Source organism: Vombatus ursinus, unplaced genomic scaffold (genome assembly GCF_900497805.2).
Source record: "Vombatus ursinus unplaced genomic scaffold, bare-nosed wombat genome assembly UNPS02014594.1, whole genome shotgun sequence".
Taxonomy (NCBI): domain Eukaryota; kingdom Metazoa; phylum Chordata; class Mammalia; order Diprotodontia; family Vombatidae; genus Vombatus; species Vombatus ursinus.
Genome location: NW_020954372.1, coordinates 176,710 through 197,025, shown reverse-complemented (window position 1 = coordinate 197,025; position 20,316 = coordinate 176,710). Strand labels below are relative to the sequence as shown.

Here is a 20,316-nt window from a genome sequence, read left to right as displayed (position 1 = left end):
TGGAGTCATAGGTCACATTCTCACTCTGGCTACTACCATACAACATCATTCACAGGGCACCATAGCCAGGCGCAAAATTAACCAGGTTTAACCACTTTATCTGAGGAGTTGGCAGAGAACGCTGGGATAGATAATTGACTGAAGGGATGGTTAGAATCCTGGTTTGGCAAATGGAAAAGGAATGGCTGTATCCATTATCGCTAACATAATTGTGGCTGCAGGAGTATTAAATGCTGTAGGATGTTGTATAGTTCCTCACATTAGAGGACTTGTACCATGATTGATAGAGCGTTCCTCACTAAGATTATCCCAGTAGCACCCATGGTGGGAGTTCAGATGGCAGGCTCTGGCAATATAAGGATGATGACTGAAAGTACCAATGAGACTTCCCCCAGTGATGGAGAATGTGAAATCATGTTAAAGAGATTAGAGGATAAGGAAATTGGGAATGTGTGGAAGCCAAATCTTTACTAGAAAAGAAAAGGGGGATATTGTGGTTCAGAAAGGAATTAGTACAGTAGGGAAACTGAGTCAACCTTCCTAAGGCTGTGTTCTCAACCTTCCCAGGTACTTATATCCATCTGTATTATTTCTCAGATCACACTCCCTTTGAGGCGTTCTTGGCATTTCCCTTGAATGGCGGATTGCTGGCTTAACAATAATTCAAAAAGATATCTGAATTCAAAACTCAGAGCAAATAAAATTATGGTCCCAAGAATTTTTACCTCACCCAGGAAGTTTCACTTATCATAGCTTCCATCAGGGTAGAGTTGTTTTTAATGGTTGCAATAGTATTCTGTTAAAATAGACAATAATTAATAAAAAAAAGTATCCTCATACCCCTCAAGTCTATACAAGGTCATTCTAAAAATAAACCTCAACTTTCACACATACATATATGTGTGTGTATATGTATACACACACTCCAAATGTTCATATGGACTATGTGTCCAACATGTGGTAGAGTGTTCTATGCTCATATTGGTCTGATCAGTCACGTTTGGGCACACTGTACCTTGACTCCAACATAGTGATGTCATTTTGGTCCTCTTCAAGAACAAAGGACAATAACCAACTTTATAATATGCATATATACACACATATATATATATACATACATACACATATACATGATATCCTGATATAACATTCAATTATTGAAGAAAATAATCATATTCTGAGGTTTTATATAGAAAGTGAATGTATGATGTTTCACTCAAAATTCAGAGAGATAGTAACTTCTGTTAATCTGAATATCTTAAGGTATTATATAGTAACTTGTAATGCAAAAAGAAAAATATTCTAAATTAGGGCCTATCTATACTAAGTTTGATCAAAGAAGTAACTTCAATGCATATTATTCCAGGTATAATTTTTTTCCCATTTTGGTTGTTGTTATTTATTCACTTTCAGTTGTGTCCAACTCTTTGTGATCCCATTTGGGGTTTTCTTGGCAAAGATCCTGGAGTGGTTTGCCATTCACTTCTCTACCTCATTTTATAGATGAGGAAACTGAGGTAAACAGGGTGAAGTGACTTGCCCATAGTCACAATGCTATTAAGTCTCTGAGGCCAGATTTGAACTCAAGAAATCTTTCTGACTCCAGGCCTGGCACTCTATCCATTGTGTCCCCTAGTTGCACTATCCAGTTTGGTTTTCATAAACTTCATAATTAGTCATCCAATTTTTTATCTTGGAATTTACAAGGCTCTTATACTCACATACATTTTTATAACTCCTTTTTCCATAGAGCTGATAATATTTTATGACTTTGTCAAAGTAGAAGATTCTCAAGTAACCTGGCAAGAACTTTACAGATAATGCAAATTTACAAGGTCCTTTGGACTTTTGCAAACACTAAGTAGTTATCATCATCAGTCATTTTAAAAGCAAAATATATCCAAGTAAATACTTCAGACAATTTTAAAAACTATAACAAAGGTCTCTAATAAATGATAGCTCAAATTCATAATGTTACAGCATTCAGGTCATAAGAAAAATTAATCTCCTAATAATAAAAATATAACACACTCCAAGTATCATTTTCCAAATTAACTTATTGCCAGTTAAATGACATCAATTCAGTTGAATGTATTTCTGAATTACTTTACATAGAGAGTAATTTCATCTATCAGTTTTGGCATTTTATGCTGGTTGCATTCAGGGACCAGTATAATTAAAATTGAATTGTTCTTATAGTTACAAAGATGACATCCAATCAGTCATGCTGTGAATAGTAATCTTCCATAATTAATTTATCAAAACTCAATATAAATCCCAATCTTGTTGCTCAATTTTAAATTTTGCTGCATGATTCTGACTACTTTTCTACGTTAACAATGATATCAAAATTGGTGAAATAAAGTTTGGACATCATGAGAAATCTCAAAATTAACTTTAAATATCTGAGGAGGAAACAAGTATTTCTCCAAATAGAATTCAAAATTTTATAGAAATGGAAATCTTATTCTCCTCTTATCTAAATAAGATATGACTTAACTTAAACTTTTCCGTAGTACTTTCCTAAATTCTTGGCTTTTCTTTTGGCCTATGATGGACATTTTGATAGCTGGCAAAGATGCAGACCTTGTAATATGGCCACTTGGGTAAAGAAAATTGCTAGTTTTATATTCCTGCACTTTGGAAAATCAAAACTCTTACTTACCTTCTAATTAGCTTTACACTATAACAGTCTCCAATTCTCCTTTAATTTTCTTTCTTTTATCCTACAAACTTTGATTAAAGCCCTTCAAAACTGTCTGTACCAGAGGTGGGGAACCTTTGGCCTCAAGGTCTATACTATGATTCAACCCTTTCTTTCTCTTCACTATTACTTTGTTTATTTTTTTTTTCTGCTTTAAGGCTTTCTTAGCATTCTCTAGTTGGTGAAATCATCTTCTTTAACTCTAAAACAATAAATCTGTTACTCTCCAGGAAAGGGAGGGAGTGATTAAGGGCTCTCAGTTCTATTTGTGTGTAACTTTCACAAAATGCTTTTTCTGTCCTTTGAAAATTCTAGAGAGCAGTACCCTAAAACTCACTAAGATATTTTGGCATCTATAAAAACATTCAAACCACAATTTGGAAATTCAGAGTAGAAATTACATTTCAGTAGTTAGAAGGAAAGAGAATTTAACACTAGAATTGGCTGGGTACCTGGGATGAAAGGGGCATTTCTTCTGCCATTGCCTTGGATAATAGCAGTAATAACAATGCTGGTATCCCCAAAGAGGGGTGTTTGAAACAAGTTGTGGGACACTAGGTAGAAAATGTAACAGAGAATGCTAGTACTTGTCATCTGGCAAAACCTTATAAGGAGGTGATTTTCTCTTTTCCCCAGGAGAAAGATTCATTAATTTTTCACAATTTGGTTAGTAAAATTTATAAACTTCAGGATCTACCCAAATAAATCAATAACTCATTTGTTTGGAGAATTTAACATCTATTTAACCTTTAGAATTTGTGAGCCTTCGTGATCAAAGGTACCAAATAATGGCCAGCACTGTTTAGTAGAACAAGTATGGGATGGCCATTTAGTTTGAGAGAGCTCAACAATTATGCACTTAGACCAGCTAGCTCTTCCTGGTATTTTTTTTTTTCTAATTTGCCAACAGGAACCTAAGAGGCCTATGTTCTAGAACAGATTGATCAGTTCCTATAATGACCACTAACCATTACTAATGGTATCTAAGGATTATATCAGCTACTGACCACTACAGCATCTGAGAATTATGTCAGCTATTGACCACTGTGACTGAGGGTCAGTCACTGATTAGTACAATGTTTGAGGATTATGGCAAGATTACATCATCATTTTGGCTGGAATAACACTGACTGCTCCAGGCTTGTGTCAGAATTAACAGAATTCAAGAATTTAGACAGGAAGAGTGATCAAGACAGGGTAGTAATTACTAATGACAGGCAGATAATGAGATGAACAAATGTCTTGCTTGTTTGCCTGTGAGAAATAAGATGAAGGGGCATAGGGTTCAGGAAAAAAATCCTAGTGTTGGCCTGGAGAATTCACCCAAAGTTAGCTAATAAGTTATTCAGGAGCAAGAGACAGATATAAGATAATACAGAACAAAAATACATAAAACAATAATTGGTCTCTGTAGCTCTCTCAATTTGGAGAAAAGCGCTAGACTGCAGCTTTATCATCTCTCCCAGTTTTCCTTTCTCTAAAAGTTCCTGAATTGGTAAACTCACAGGTGTACTCTTGGAAAGTTCTTCAAGATGGAGATCTGTGAAGGTTGGGTCAGCCAGTCCCAGCTAGAGTTCCCAAAATTGTTGCATGAATATTCTTACCAATTCAACTGGCTAACACTAATAAGCCAGAATCAATCAGAAGACAGGATTTATTACACTCAGAGTGTGTCATACTCTACCAGCAGTTGATGGAGAATGTGTTATTCACATTTCATCAAGCACTTTCTATACTTATATGAAACAAAGAAAAAAAAGATGGCTGTTCATTACAACGCAGCTGACCATACAAAGAAAATAAAATATTCTTGTCAAGGGAAGTTAACTATAGGAGATAGATAAGGGATGTGTCTAGGTTAATATCGCTAGTTTCACTAAATTAAACTAATTAAATTAACCTGTTGGGCTAGATAAGGGAGGGAGACATTACACTGACTCTGAAATCCTTCATTTTTTAAAGCAGTTAAATCTTTGTAGCAATTAGAACAGGTGACGAAGACCCTGAAGGAAATCAGCTGCTGCCGGTGGTCCTCTAGTTCATGCAGGGGTCATAACACAGCCAAATGGCAAATACAGAACAAAATAGAATCAGGCATGTTCTCCCAGAAATTCACTGTCAACCATCATTATGCTGATGGTAGTCTCTAATTCTTTCAAAGTTGTTTGTCTTTCCATAATGATGTCATTATATAAATTGTTCTGGTTCTATTCACTTCACTTTGCATCAGTTTATATAAGTCTTCTCAGGTTTCTCTGAAACCCTCCCCTTCATCATTTTCTTATGGCAACATCTTATTCCATCATATTCATATACCATAACTTGTTTAGCCATTCCCCATTTTATGGGTACCCCCTCTCACCACCTCAAAAAGAGCTATAGGTATTTTTATACCCTTAGAGTTCCTTTTCCTTAAGACTAACCAACCCTTAATCAGCCCTCTGTCTAATTCCCTCTTCTCCCCTATTTCCCTGCCAAGTAAAATATATTTTTGTAACCAATTGTGTATTGTGTATATATTCTTCCCTTATTTGACCAGATCAGATAAGAATGAAGTTGAAATGTCAGCTGCTCCTGCCACCCCCTCTACCTTGTGTAGATAGATGTCTACTTGGACATCCTGATTATGTGAAATAATTTTCTCTAACCTTTTTCCCTTTCCCCACTAGTGTATTCCTCTTTCTATTTTCTTTCCTTTCTATTCTTCTCTTAAGATCATGAAGATATAACAGAAGCACTCTTGGTCCTCATCTAATTGGATTCCTTCTATGACCCCTGATGATAATAGGGTTCAGAGGGGACACATGTATCATCTCTCCATATTTGGATATAAACAAAACTTTCATTTATGTTTATCTTTTTTTTTAATGCTTCTCTGAATGCCTTTGTTTGAATTTCAAAGTTTCTACACACCTGTGGTTTTTCAATCAAGAGTTTTCGGAAGCCTTGTATTTTATTAATAAGTCACTTTTTTCCCCTATAGAATTCAACTCTGTTTTGCTGAGTAAGTTATTCTTGGCTGTAAGCCCATATCCTTTTCCTTCTGGAATATTTTATTCCAAGCTCTCAACTTCTTTATAGTGGCAACTGCTAAATGATGTGTGATCCTGATTGTGGTTCTTTGGAACTTGAATTCTTTCTTTCTGGCTGGTTGCAGGATTTTTCCTTTGATCTGGAAGCTCTGGATTCTGGCAGTATTGTTCCTGGAAGTTTTCATTGTGGGATTTCTTTCAGGAGGTGACTGGTGGATTCTTTCAATTTCTACTTGCCTTTTGGTTCTAAGAGATCTGGGCAGTTTTCTTAGGATTAAATTATTTAGTCTCTTTTTGATTTTTAATCCAGTCTTCAAGAACCTTTTATTGAATGTAACTTTATTGTGTTGTGTTCAGTAAATAATTTAATATTTCTGTTTTCCTGCATTTGTAAGGTCTTTATACTTAGTATATGGTCAGTTTTTGTAAAAGGCTATGGATAGCTCAGAAATATGTACAATACTTACTGTTCCCCTCAAGTAATCACCAAGATTGATCATATTTATCTTTTCTAAACTACTTTTCTGGTCCTTAACTTGATTTTTACTTATCTTTTTGTTACACTTACATGAGCCTGAAAGGGGCCTTTGAAGCCCTGGACTATTATCATTTTGTCATCTATTTCTCCCTGTAATTTTATGAAATTTTAATTTAAGCATTTAGATACTATGCCATTTGGTGAATATATATTAAATATTAATATTGATTCATTATCTATGATGCCGTTAAGCACAACAGTTTCCCTGTTTATCTTTCTATCTTGTCTATTTTTATTGTTGCTTTATCATTCTAAGAGCATGATTGCTACTCCTGCTTTTTTGAGTTAGCCTAAAGAATAAGAGATTTTTTCCAATTCCCTTATTTTCACTTCTTAACATTTATAATCTCTTCAGTGCTAGAGACGTGAGCTGTTTTATCAGCATCATTATTCCCTGCTCCCTGCCCTTACTGCCATCCTCTGCCTTATACATAGGAGACAGCATAGTGTAATCTAAAGCAGGGGTGGGGAATCTGAGGCCTTGAGGCTATCTGTGGCCTTCTAGGTCTTTGGGTGCAGCCTTTTGACTGAGTCCAAGTTTTACAGAACAGATTCTTTTCTTTTCTTTTTTTTTTTTTTTTTTTGCTTTTTGGTGAGGCAATGGAGGTTAAGTGACTTGCCTAGGGTCACACAGCTAGTAAATGTCAAGTGTCTAAGGCTGGATTTAAGCTCAGGTCCTCCTGACTCCAAGGCAGGTGCTCTATTCACTGCGATACATAGCTGCCCCAACAAATTCTTTTATTAAGGGGATTTGTTCTGTAAAGTTTGGATTCAGTCAGAAGGCTGCACTTGAGAACCTACATGTGGCCTCCAGCTACAGGTTCCCCACCCCCCGAAAAGGGTCAGAGGAAGTAGGCTCAAATCCTGCCTCAAACAATGGCTACCTGTGTGGCCTTGGGCAAATTCCATCCCTTCCTTAAGTCTTAATTTCCTATTCTATAAAGTCCATAAATAGGTTTGGGCCTCCATGATTTCCAAGTTCTTTCCCAGTACAGATATTCTGTATTCTAAGATTTCTGACATTGTGTCCTCAGTTCACAGACATTCTGTGTTCTAAGCATGAATGGCCATAGAATATGGGCCAGGTGTGCATGGGAGTTCGCTATGTACAATATAGTTCTATGGCCCTTTTCAGCTCTGAATTCTGGTTTTTGGTTTGTTTGTTTGTTTTAGTTTTATTATTTTTTTTTTTTTTTTAGGCAATGGGGGTTAAGTGACTTGCCCAGGGTCACACAGCTAGTAAGTGTCAAGTGTTTGGTCTGAAGCCAGATTTGAACTCAGGTCCTCCTGACTTCAGGGCCAGTGCTCTATCCACTGTGCCACCTAGCTGCCCCCTGAATTCTGTTTTCTAAGGTCCCTTTTAGCTCTGATATACTATGTTCTTTTTGTTTTGATTTTAATTTTGTTTTTTATTCCGAACTTTTAAAAAAATCCATACTCAAAACACAATACAAAAAGAGGATTCTATGTGAAGCTCTGCACCTCCATTTCCCACCACTGACTTTTAAAAAAATTTCCACTACTTGCTTTTTAAAAAAGTATATAATAACATTTACACATCATTTTAAAACTGCCCTTCTTATCTATGTTTCCTTCTGTTCTCCTCTGTGCATTAAAAAAATGTCCCAGTAGCCCTGTTTTGGGGGCATCTCTTGCTACATCTCCCTCCTCTGCTAATACACCCTCCTTTGATCAACTGAGAGAAGTAAAGGCAGCCCCCCATTTCAGCCTTGTAGCAAATGTGAATAGCCAAGCGAAACCAAGTTGTAAGGATCCATGCTAGGCCTTTGCTCTTCTCACCTGGGCTCAGACTTAGCCGTGGATACATGGTGCCTCAAGAGAGGCGCTTGTCCTCTTTGTTAATGATCTTTCCTATTCTTAGGTGAGGGAATGGTAGAAAATGGATATGACTTTGTGAGCTTGAAAAGGTCTAGAAAGGTTCCAGGGCTTAAGGAACTAGAATCCATGCCCCAGTTTGCTGACAGTTAGAAGAGGAAAATGTGACCTACATTTTAGAAAGTTTAAAAAAAATACTCCTACCCTTGCTATATCTCCTCAGTTAATTTTTTTTTTGGTGAAGCAATCGGGGTTCAGTGGCTTGCCCAGGGTCACACAGCTGGTAAGAGTTATGTGTCTGAGGTCAAATTTGAATTCAGGTCCTCCTGACTCCAGGGCCGGTGCTGTATCCACTGTGCCACCTAGCTCCCCCAATTAATATGCTTTTGCAAAAGCTAATTGGTGTTAACTGGTTAAATTGATAATTGAGGTGCTAGTGATATAAGAGAGATACTAACTAGCACTGGCAAACATACTAGAAGGAACATACTGAAATTGGGAGTCAAACTAATAGCATTAGAATCATTAAAAAGATACTCTAATAGCCCAGGTGAGCAGGAGGTGGAGCTAGCTGTCCTTAGAGTGCGGGACTTCTTGGGTGAGGAGGAATTTAAGGACCCCTAGAGTATATAAAGGCTACAAACATTTCTTTGAATTCACTCTTTTGACATTTCTTTTTTTTTCTTTTTTTTTAAACAGGTGAAACAGAATATCAACTACATGAAGCTTACATCAAAAAAAGAAGCATGTAACAAATAAAACATGGTTCCTTTCAAAGCTGTATTTGCCTTTTTTTTATCCCATTCACTTAGCACAGTGCTTGGCATGTAGTAAATGCTTAATAAATGCTTATTGACTGACTAGCTGACAGACTTGGTGGGATGGGAGTGATTACTGGAATATTGCTCATCCCCAAGGAACAGAAGGACTTCTGGGTCATGGGGCCAACAAGATGGCAGATTAAATGCCTTCTCCAGACCCCAGGCACTTCAAAAACCTCTAGAAAAGAGGAATTATTCCCTACCTGTAGAACAATCACACCCTAGAGTCAGGGGTGGGGAACCTGTGGCCCTCTAGGCCCTGAAGTTCAGCCCTTTGACTGAATCCAAACTTCACAAAACAAATCCCCTTAATAAAAGGATTTGTTCTATAAAACTTGGACTCAGTCAAAGGGCTACATTTGAGGACCTAGAGGGCCACATGTGGCCTTGAGGCCACAGATTTCCCCACCCCTGCCCTAGACCATAGGACAAAGAAGAGAGAATGTTGACAAGGTAAAATATGGTTGAATTAACACTGGGAGAGAACAGTAATCCTTACAATACTCATTCAGCACCCTTCCCCCCAACCCCCTCTTTGCCACCAGGGACCCACAAACTGACAGATGAACTTCTGTTTGGGTCCCACATGGCTCCAGAGACTTTGCCAGCACACCTCCCCCCAAGACAAGCAGCAGACATTGATTTTACCTAGTGTACTCTGAAGAAATGAGGAGGGGGACTGAAAGCATGCCCCCTTCTGCCCAAGGCTGCGACCACCCTAGGGACCCCTGAGGTTGCAGAGACTGTGCCCCCCTTCTACACTGCAAAAGGGGGAGGTTCTGATTCAACCTGGCAAAGGAGGAAAGGGGAGCCAAGGGAAGAACCGGGGCAGGGGGCCATATGTGCCGACTCCACATCCAAAGCCAGAGGCCTTTCCACTCCATCACAGTGAGTGAGGGGGATTTAGTGGTCAGTGTTAGAGAGATTTGGGGATGGGAGAAGGGGAGGGCACTGTCTGTACCCTGAAATCACACTGCATAGACAGACGCCTATCCTGCCCACCTCAAAGGTCAGCCCTGTGGACAAACTTCGCTGTTTCCTATGTCAGCACCCCTCCAATGCGGGTCCAAAGCATTTGGTTTCTCAAGAAATGAGTAGTTCAGCAGCTCCCTTTGCCCCCAGCCATGCTGCAGAAATGACCACACCAGACCAGGAAGTAGGGGGGAATCTTCCAGGGCAGGAGGAGGCTGTGGGCCCTGCCCTGTGTTTCTTCACCCTGTGGGGATGAGCTGCACTGAGCCATCCCCACTTTCTATCCAAGCCCCTGCTTCATGCCAGTGGCCTGTGTATTTCTGTGATGGCTCATCAGGGCTGGAGATCAGAAAGGATTTATTGGATCTTGTGAGTAAGGGTTGTTTCCTTCATTGCTCCTATCCCCAGAGCCTAGAAGAGTTCCTGGACCATACTAGGTGCTTAATAAATACTTGTGGATTGATTGCCTTGCACTGGATTGGCATGCATGGCTCTGGTTGTTAAGACAGCTTATGGTAAGGAGGAGCAGGCTTCTGACCATTCCTCACCCAACAGAAGGCTGCCCAGGCTCCCAGGTAGAAGCTTGTCTAAACCCACTTCTATCAATGAGCCACTCCCTAGCATCATCATGCCAACATAGAGTCCTAAGGAGAGAAATAAGACTGACAATAGCTCTCACCTCTCCAGGCTTTCAGGTTTGCAAAGGGCTTCTCTCCCTACAGCCCTGTAAAATGGAGAGTGCAAGGATGATTTGGGAGGGGGTGGAGGTGAGTGCCTTCAGTCTAGAGATCTAAGTGCTTGAGAAGGTGGACCCCAGCAGAGGGAGAGGAGTGGATTCTGTGGATCCCAGGGGCTTTCTCCTTGGTGGATGGGAGACCAACTTAAGGATCTCCCTGGGGAGATAGATCAGACCATTACAGAGGGAAGAAGAGTTGTCTTGACTCTGTATGGCCCCCAGCCAATCAAGCAAGCATTAAGTACCTGCTGTGTATGAGCCAGGCACTGTGATCAAGTACAGATCCTTTGTACTTTGCATTTTTCACCAGGTAAAAATAGAGACTGTCATATATTTGCTATGTTATTAGCCTGATTGCTCAATGCAAGTTTAAGGTCCTTTACCCTTTCTTTGTGGAGATTTAAAAGCCAAATTCTGATGTCCCCTGGGGAAACCATGGTTTGGTGGCAAAAACTGCTGTGGGAGGCAGAATTGTATTCTGGAAAGAACTTTGGCTGCTATGGAGTCAAAGGACCTGGGTTCCAATGCTGCTTCTGATGCTTAGTACCTGTGTGACCCTAGGCAACAACTTAACCTTGTTGGGCCTCAATTTCTTCTCACCTGGCTAGGAGGAGATCAGTGAGGTCACCAGAGTGCCTGGGATGATGTTTGTTCCCTTTCCTGATGCATGTTTCGTTGCAACAGCTGCTTGCTTTATGTGCCTTATGGATACTGTTCTGCAGTTAGCATCTATATTTCTCTTTCTCTGGCTCTACCTGTCCCTGTCTCTGCATCTTTATGTCTGTCTTTGTTTTGTTCTCTCTCTCTCAGTGTATACAATATATATATATGCCTGTGGTTACATATGTGTGCATGTGTGGGTATCTGCTGATATCTTGAAGCCCCTGGTGACTTAGCTGTGCTCCCAGCTGGCAGTCCAGGACAAAGCTGGAAAGAAGCCCTCCCCTCCTCCTGGCCTAGGGGTCATAATGGAGACCTGATAAGGAGGTAGCCTGAGTGTCAACAACTCAGGATTCCAGATATCCTTGGCAATGACCAGTCACCATGGTAACCAGTGATTGGAACTAGCTGTTCCTTCCTTGCTGGACACTAAATTTTTACTTTAGTAAATTTACCATCCCCTACCACCTCCTCTGTTCTGCTCAGTGTTGGTTGGACCAGCCAGGGGCAAGCATCCTGGGGTCCAGTGGGTGGGCTTTTTGGCACAGAGGGCTTCATTGCCTGTTTATGTTTTCACATTTACATTGATTAAATGATTCACCTCATCAATAATTTGCAGTGATTGAGTCAAACTAGCCAGCATCACTCACTCATACAATGTCAGGGGGTTGAGCTCTGCTGGGCTTACCTGGGTTCATTTGTGCTACCTGGCAAGGGAGAAAATGCATTTTTACTTTACTTATTACTAAAAAAATCACAGTGAGGGCCTCACTCCAGGATTAAGTGTACTGTATTTGCATCACACATATACCATGTCCTCTCACAGGCCAGATGCTGAGAGCGGGAGATGGGAGAGGAAGAAGAGGGTAGTAGTTTTCTTATAGTTCTGAAGAATCAAAGATTATAGGGAATTATACCAATAGATTTGGTCTGAGTTCCACTCCCAGTGGAGCTGCTCACTCCACCAAGATAAGCTGCTCCCTAATCAGAAAGATCTCTAGGACAACCTCTGTGAGCTTGGATAAATGTCCTTTCAGCAATGGCATTCACAGTGTTCTGAGGACCCTCCAATTTCTGGATCCCACATGACTTTGCAAACTCTGACATACCCTGATCTCAAGCAGGACTGTATTTGAGCCAGTTCTAACCAGCTTGTGAGATCCGATTGTTAAATTTTCAGTATGAGCATTTAAACTTCAGAAACTAGCAATTAAAACAAATCAGGTCTTGATTTAATATTCTATTGATGTCTAGACTTAAGAAAGCATCAATATAAATGGTAAAAGGATATGAACAGGCAATTTTCAGATGAAGAAATTAACACTATCTATAGTCATGAAAAAATGCTCTAAATCACTATTGATTAGAGAAATGCAAATTAAAACAACTCAAAGGTACCACATCACACCTACCAGATTGGCTAACGTGACAAAACAGAACAATGATAAATGTTGGAGAAGGTGTGGGAAAATTGGCACACCAATGCGTTGTTGGTGGAGCTGTGAACTGATCCAACCATTCTAGAGAGTAATTTGGAACTATGTTCAAAGGGCTATAAAACTGTGCATACCCTTTGATCCAGCAATACCACTGCTAGGTCTGTATCCCAAAGAGATCATAAAAAAGGGAAAAGAACCCACATGTATAGAATTATTTATAGCAGTATTTTTTTTGCGGTGGCCAAGAATTTGAAATTGAGGAGATGCCCATCAATTGGGGAATGGCTGAACAAGTTGTGGTATACGAATGTAATGGAAAACTACTGTTCCATAAGAAATGGTGAGCAGGTGGACTTCAGAAAAACCTGTAAAGACTTGCATGAATTGATGCTGAGTGAAGTGAGCAGAACCAGGAGAACGTTGTACACAGTAACAGCAACCTTGTGCAATGACTGACTTTGTTAGACTTAGCTCTTCTGAGCAATGCAATGATCTAAGACAACTCCAAAAGACTCATGATGGAAAATGTTATCCACATCCAGAGAAAGAACTATGGAGTCTGAGTACAGATCGAAGTATACTATTTTCGCTTTCTTTTGTTGTTTTTTGTTTTTTTTTCTTTCTCATGCTTTTCCTCTTTTGTTCTGATTCTTCTTTCACAACTTGACTAATGTGAAAATATGTTTAATATGATCATGATGTATAGCCTATATCAGATTGCATGCCATCTTGGGGAGAGGGAAGTAGAGGGAGGGGGGGAAATTTAGAACTCAAAATCTTATAAAAGTGAAGACTAAAAATAAATAAATAAAAAACTTTTAAAAGAAAAAAGAAAAAGAAAAAAACAAAGCATCAATAACACAGATTAAACATAAAAGTATGTGTGCATACATTTCCCCTCCCAGAGAATCTGATTGTTAAATATTTACGAGTACACCTCTGTAATGCTCTATAAACATTGTTTGAGGTCAATAGGAGTGCAATAGAAAGCTTAGGGAATGAAGTCATCACCAGGCTGGAGGCCTGGTGACTGTAGGTTAATAATAACAACAACAATAATAACAATAATAATAACTGGCATCTATATAGCACTTTAAGGTTTGCAAAGTGCTTTACATTTATTATTTCATTTGAGCCTCCTAATACCCCTGTTCTTAGGTTTCTTCCAGCTCTAGCATTATGAGTCCCAGAGGCCCTGAACTCAGGCAGATTTTTGAGCAGCTGGCAGCAGCATCCTGGAATGGAGAGCAGAAAGGGGCCCCTTCTCCCTCTTCCAATTTCTTATGATGACTAGGCTCTCTCCTTCTTACTCAAACAGTTTAGTAACAGCTGACTTTTATATAGGGCTTTGGATTTACAAAGCACTTTACATGCATAGTCTGGTCTGAGTCTTACCTTGCATCATACTGACTTCTATGCACATCCCCGTCCTCACTCAGCCTACCCCTCCCCCTTTCACTCCCCACTAAAGTCCTTGAAGTCCCACAGGATTTTTTTGTTTGTTTTTAAGTCAGTCAATAAGTATTAAGTGCCTACATTATCCCTAGCAGCTAGGTGGCTCAGTGGATGGAGGGCTGGGCTTGGAGTCAGGAAGACCTGAGTTCCGATCAGCCTAAAGAGCTAAAAGACTTGTGACTTTTTTGCTAAAGTATAGAAGTAGTTCTCATCATATAGCACTTTTTAAAAAAAGTGGACCATGTATTAGGGCACAAATAAATGTGAAAAATGCAGAAATAGTAAACACACCCTTTACAGACCACAACACAATAAAAATAGTATTCAGTACAGAGAACACAAACAAGTCATAGACCCAAATGCAGACTTAACAGTGAAATCCTAAATAATGGGTGGCTCAAAGAAGAAATCATTATAATAATTAATAATGTGAAAGAAAATATTAATAATGAAACAACATAAAATTTCTGGAATGCAGCTAAAGTAGTCTTTGGAGGAAAATTCTATCTCTAAATAGTGCATTGGCAAAATAGAAACGAGAGGGTTAATGAGCAAAATATTCATTTAAAAAATTCAAAAATCATTAAGTAAACCCAAAATAAGCACAAAAGAGGAGTTGGAAAATTAGAGGAGAAATAGATAAGCTGGAAACCAAAAAAGAATATGGAAATGCAAAACTAACCTAAAAGCTGATTCTTTGAAAAGACAATTGATAAACTTTTACCTAACCTGATCACAAAGGAGGGCAGAAGATCAAAATCAACCAAATAGCAAATGAACAAAGTGAAATCACAACAAACCCAGAAGAAATAAAAAGAATTATTTTAATCTATGATGCAGTTACATGTTACCAAATCTGAGAACATAAAAAATAGAGGAATATCTTTAAAACTGCATAATACTGAAACTAACAGAAGACCAAATAGAGATCTTAAATAATCAAATAACAGAGAAAGAAAGAGAACCTAGCAGTAAAGAAACACAAAAGGGGGAAAAATTGGTCCTAAAGGATTTACAAATTAAATTAGACTTCAAAAAAACCAATTAGTAACAACAGTATACAAATTTTTCTCAATAATTGAGAAGGAAAGCCCTCTATCAGATTAGTGTGTGATAGAGTACTAATACATAAATGATAATAATAATAATGTTGATGATGATGATAATGATAGCTAACATTTATATAATAATGATAGTGTATAATGATATAATAATGATAGCTAACATTTATATACTATGTGCCAGGCACTGTGCTAAGTACTTTAAAATTATTATCTAATAATAGTACCTACTTTCCAGGGTGATAAAATGCTATCCTCACAACCACCCTGGGAGGTAGGTGCTATTATTATCCCCATTTTCACATAAGAGGAAATTGAGGCAAAGAGAGGTTAAGTGCTTGCCCGGGGTTACATAGCTAGGAAATGTCAGAAGCTAGATTTAAACTCAGGATGATTAGACCTCCTGATTCCATTTGCCACCTAACTCTAAACTAGGGAAGGCTAAAGCAAAGAAGGAGATCAAAATCATTGATGGATATAGATTAAATTAAAAAAAAAAGTCCTGTCAGACTCTAGCAATTTATCCAAGAAATCATTCATTAAGACAAAGTGGATTTATACCAGGGATTCAAGGATAGATTACCATTAGGAAAGCAACAAATATAATTAATCACATTGGAAACAAAAACATACTGTTGAGGTTTAGAGTTGGGAGAGCTGGTTCAGGTGTGAAAGAATTCACTTAGACCTTCTCTGTAACCATTGGGAGCTTTATTGACACAAGAGCAGTGGGCTGGCTCTAGAAAGAGGACCAGCAATTTACAGAGGGATAGGGATCTGTTTTATCTTACAAGACAAGGGGAGGGGTTGTCATGACACAGAATGAGGAAGATAGATGGCAGGATAGGGGACTCAGGATAAGGAAGATGGGATTTTATGACTCATGATGAGGGAGACGAAGCATTTTTATGGTCCAGGATAGGGGGGAAGTTTTATGGTATTTCAAGATAAAGGAAAGAGAAGGGTAGCTAGGTGGCACAGTGGATAGAGCACTGGCCCTGGAGTCAGGAGGACCTGAGTTCAAATCCAGCCTTAGACCAGACACTTGATACTTACTAGCTGTGTGACCCTGGACAAGTCACTTAACCCCAATTGCCTAAAAAAAACAAGATAAGGAAAAGAGACTCTAGGATACCCTCAAGTTCAGGAGGGGCTTCACAAAGCCCTGGAAAAACAACCCCTAATTAAAATGTGTTTCTTTAAATAGCTTTTAGGGCACTGTTTGCTTTTACATCAATACTAAACCACATGAGTGTTTGAATAGATGCAGATAAAGCCATTTGACAACTATGATAACTCATTTATCTTAAAAACAAACAAAAAAGCTTACAAAGTATAAGCACAGAGACCTCTTTTTTTATTATCATAAAGAGTATTTAAAACCAAAAGCAAGCATATGCAGTGGAGACACACCAGAAACCCACCAATAAATTCAGGAGTAAAGCAAGGATACCTCCTCTCTCTACTATTATTTGATATAGTTTGAAAAATGCTGGCTATAATTATGAGAAATAATTTACAAGCATACATATGGAAAGAAGAGATAAAAGTATACCTATTTGCTGATGATATGATGGTTTACTTAGAAAATCCTGGAGAATAAATAGAGTTACTAATCAAGATATTTCCTATTTATTCTGTATATAGTTTGCTTTGTATACTTTTATTTGCATGCTGTTTTCCCCATTAGATTGTAAATTCCTTTTACAAGGCAGGGACTGTCTTTTGCTTCTTTTTGTTTCCTCAGTGCTTAGTACAGTGCCTAGCACGTAGGAGACACTTAATAATTGTTTGTTGAATGAATATTGAATGACTGAAAGATAACTAATACCTTCAACAAAGTTGCTAGCTATAAACTCCCTTAATTAATAACATTTCTATATAATAATAACGAAATACAAGAGGCAAAAATAGAAAGGGAAATCCCATTCCAAATAACTACAAAATGAATAAAGTATTTGGGAGATCAATTTACCCAAATACACAAAAGACTTGTATAGATTCATTTCCAAAATGCTCCTTAAAGACATGAAGAACAGATTAAGTAGCTTCAGTGCCCATAGATGGGCCATGCCAATATTAGAAAAGTGCCAATACTACTGACATTGATTTACAGTTTTAATGCTATACTCATCAAACTATCAAAGGAATACTTTATAGAACTAGATACAATAATAGCAAAAATTGATCTAGAATATCAAGGGAAACAAGTAAAAAAGGTAGGAATGAAGGGGAAATAGCAATTCGAGACCTCAAATTCTATTATAAAGCAAGTCATCAAAACCACTTGGTGTTAGTTAAAAGACAGAGATATATTATTGGAAGAGACTAGACAGCAGAGAATCCAAAATAATGAAACTTAATAAACTCATGTTTGATAAATCGGAAAACAACTCAGGAAAGAATTCTCTATTTGGTAAAAACTGCTAGGAAAACTGGAAATCAATCTGGCTGAAATGAGGCTTAGTTGACTTCTTACACAAAATTCCACAACAAATTCAAAATGGATATGTGATCTCAATATTCGTCAGAGGTACCAAACAGGCTGCCCACCATCTAAGTGCTGTCTGAACCAGATTAAAATGTAATTGGGAAGTATTTAGCAAAATAAATAAAACCACAATAGAACAGATAACATTAATATGTGGTTTCCTAAGTCAATATGCTGCCCTCAGCAATCCTTATGTAACGGTTTAATGGCCCCTGTTTCTATTTGACTTTGAAACCATTGAAGTAAATACCACCTTTTCTGGTATGAGGTTCAAAATCATACCAGAAAAAAATCAGAAGAAAAGCAGGGCATACACCTTTCACAGCTATTGGCAGGAGATATATTCTTAACCGAATGGTAGATAGAAGCAATTACAAATGATAAAATTGAAAACTTTGATTACATGAGACTGAAAAGCTTTAGCACCAACAAAATTCATACATTTAGGATAAGAAAAATAGTCAAATGGGAAAATGTCTTTGCATTCAATTTTGTAGATAAGGGTTTTGTATCTGAGACATATAGACAACTGGTGTGTGTAAAAGGTCAAAAGTCATTCTCTAATAGATAAGTTGTTAAAGGACATGAACAAACATGTTCTGAGAATTACAGGCTATTAACAACCATTTAAAAGAATGCTCCAGCTTAGATTCTTAAAATCTAGCCACTGCTTAGATTCTTATAATCTAGCCACTGCTTAGATTCTTATAATCTAGCCAATAGCTTGCTAATGTTCAGACTCCTTAAGAGTCTGCCCAATATGGCAAATATTCTAATAAACCCTGTCTTCGGCTGAAAGAAGACTTGGGTCGAATTCTTTTGGGCACGACCCGCGTGTTGTGATTTTGGGGTCCCAACACCCCTAAACCCCTAAACCTCAATATTTTAGTGGCCCGTATGGGGAGACTGCCTAACCCCAAGTTCTTTTCCAGCCAAGACTGGAAGGTATGCAAGCCTTCCCACCCCTCCTTTATTGCTCTGCAGTTGGGGTTGCTCTCCAAGCACCAAGGCTTGGAGCTGCTTTTCGGGCAGACAGTTACGAGGCTGTCTCGCACTCGGCCTGACTCTCTCAGGCTCTCGGTCCACTGGGTTGGCTCGAGGCCATGGACCTGGGTACACCTTCCGCAGCAAAGAGGACAAGGAAGGACACCCTATCTGGAAGTATATGCCCAATTCTGTCAATTCTCTCGGTGCTAGGGAATTGGGAAAAACTGCAGTTGCTTTTTGGTTTCCTGAGGCTTACTTACTCCCTTCCCTCTATACTTCTGAATCCTCCTTCATGGAGGTTGCAGGGAAAAGTTAGAACAGCTAAAAATATCTTGGCAGATTCTGGAGGTTTTGTGAGTTCATTAAGGAGTTTTGAAACACCTCTATACAACCACGGTCACTCTTTCTCCCGCTTCTTTCCTTGAGTCAAAAGGGTACCTGTTAACCCTTCTCATAGGAGAAGAGAGTTTCACCCTTTACCCTTCACCTTTGATTTCACCCTCCCCCACCTGGGAAAGGAAGGAGGGGGGAGGGGCAGCAGTTACTGTGTGGGCCGCCCTGGCAATGGCCTTGGGCTCTGAGGCAACCTTTGCCTGGAAGTATCACTCAAGTACAGCACATCCTGCTCTAGGTAAAGAAGCTGGCCTCTGAACTTGGGTAAGCACGCTCTTTTTAAATTTGTAGTTTTAACTGTTAATGATGAGATGTTGATTCTCTGTGTAAAGTAATTTGGAAATGAATTTAACAAAATTGAAGCCACCTGATTGGTAATAGGTTTGTTTCAAGTTTCAAATTGGTGAACTTTTTGTATCAGTTATGTCAAACAACTTTTCATAATTTGGTTACCACTAAAATAATTTGACTATCGGTTATTGTTTTAATGTGTAAGCTAGCCAAAAAGCTTGTTTGGGTTATTTATGGCTTGCTGAGAATTTGCAAGTGTATAGAAATCTCTAATGATTGGCTTTTTACACCAGGACAAATTTAAGTTTGAGATGTAAATCCTGGAAAAGTTTTTCCTACGCTGTGATTAGTGAAACTTGCTGTGTAAGGTAAAAGCTCATAGGATTTTATTTTGAGTTGTCTGGTGGATCATAATAATCCATAGATAACCAATAATCCACCATCTGAGAGAAATGCCACAAGCTGCTCAGAATGTGATACTGGTGGGAAGTCAGCATCTGGAAAAGCTGAGAGGACAATTTTAGCCTCAGTCTAAGATGGGATCCTCCTGGCTCAGTTTCCCCATTATGTTCCTTTGAAAGGGAATGTTACCCACCCAGCTATTCCTGAGTCTGGATATGAGGTGGATTTGATACTGCGTGATTGATGAGGTCTAGAAGTTAGGGGTCCCGGAATCCCAAAATCATGACACATGGGTCCTGCCCAAAAGAATTTGACCCAAGCCTCCTTTCAGCCAAAAACAAGGTTTATTGAAGATTCGCCATATTAGCCAGACACTTAAGGAATCTGAGCATCTATGGGCTATTGGCTAGATTGTGAAAATCTGAGCATCTTAATGGAGACAAGATGGACCTTATATACAGAAAGACTGTGGGGGAGATCTAGGAGGGGCCACATAGT

At 38.7% G+C, this 20,316-nt stretch overlaps 1 protein-coding gene across 1 annotated transcript in view; it reads left to right on the top strand.

Moving 5' to 3' along the window:
- The window catches only part of LOC114042539 (mortality factor 4-like protein 2), a 24,417-nt gene extending 15,576 nt beyond the window's left edge, over positions 1 to 8,841 (top strand). Inside the window, exon 3 of the mRNA XM_027861229.1 lies at positions 8,810 to 8,841. The gene's annotated coding sequence lies outside the window, so the exon portion shown is untranslated. The remainder of the gene's footprint in view (positions 1 to 8,809) is intronic.
- The last annotated feature ends 11,475 nt before the right edge of the window (positions 8,842 to 20,316 follow it).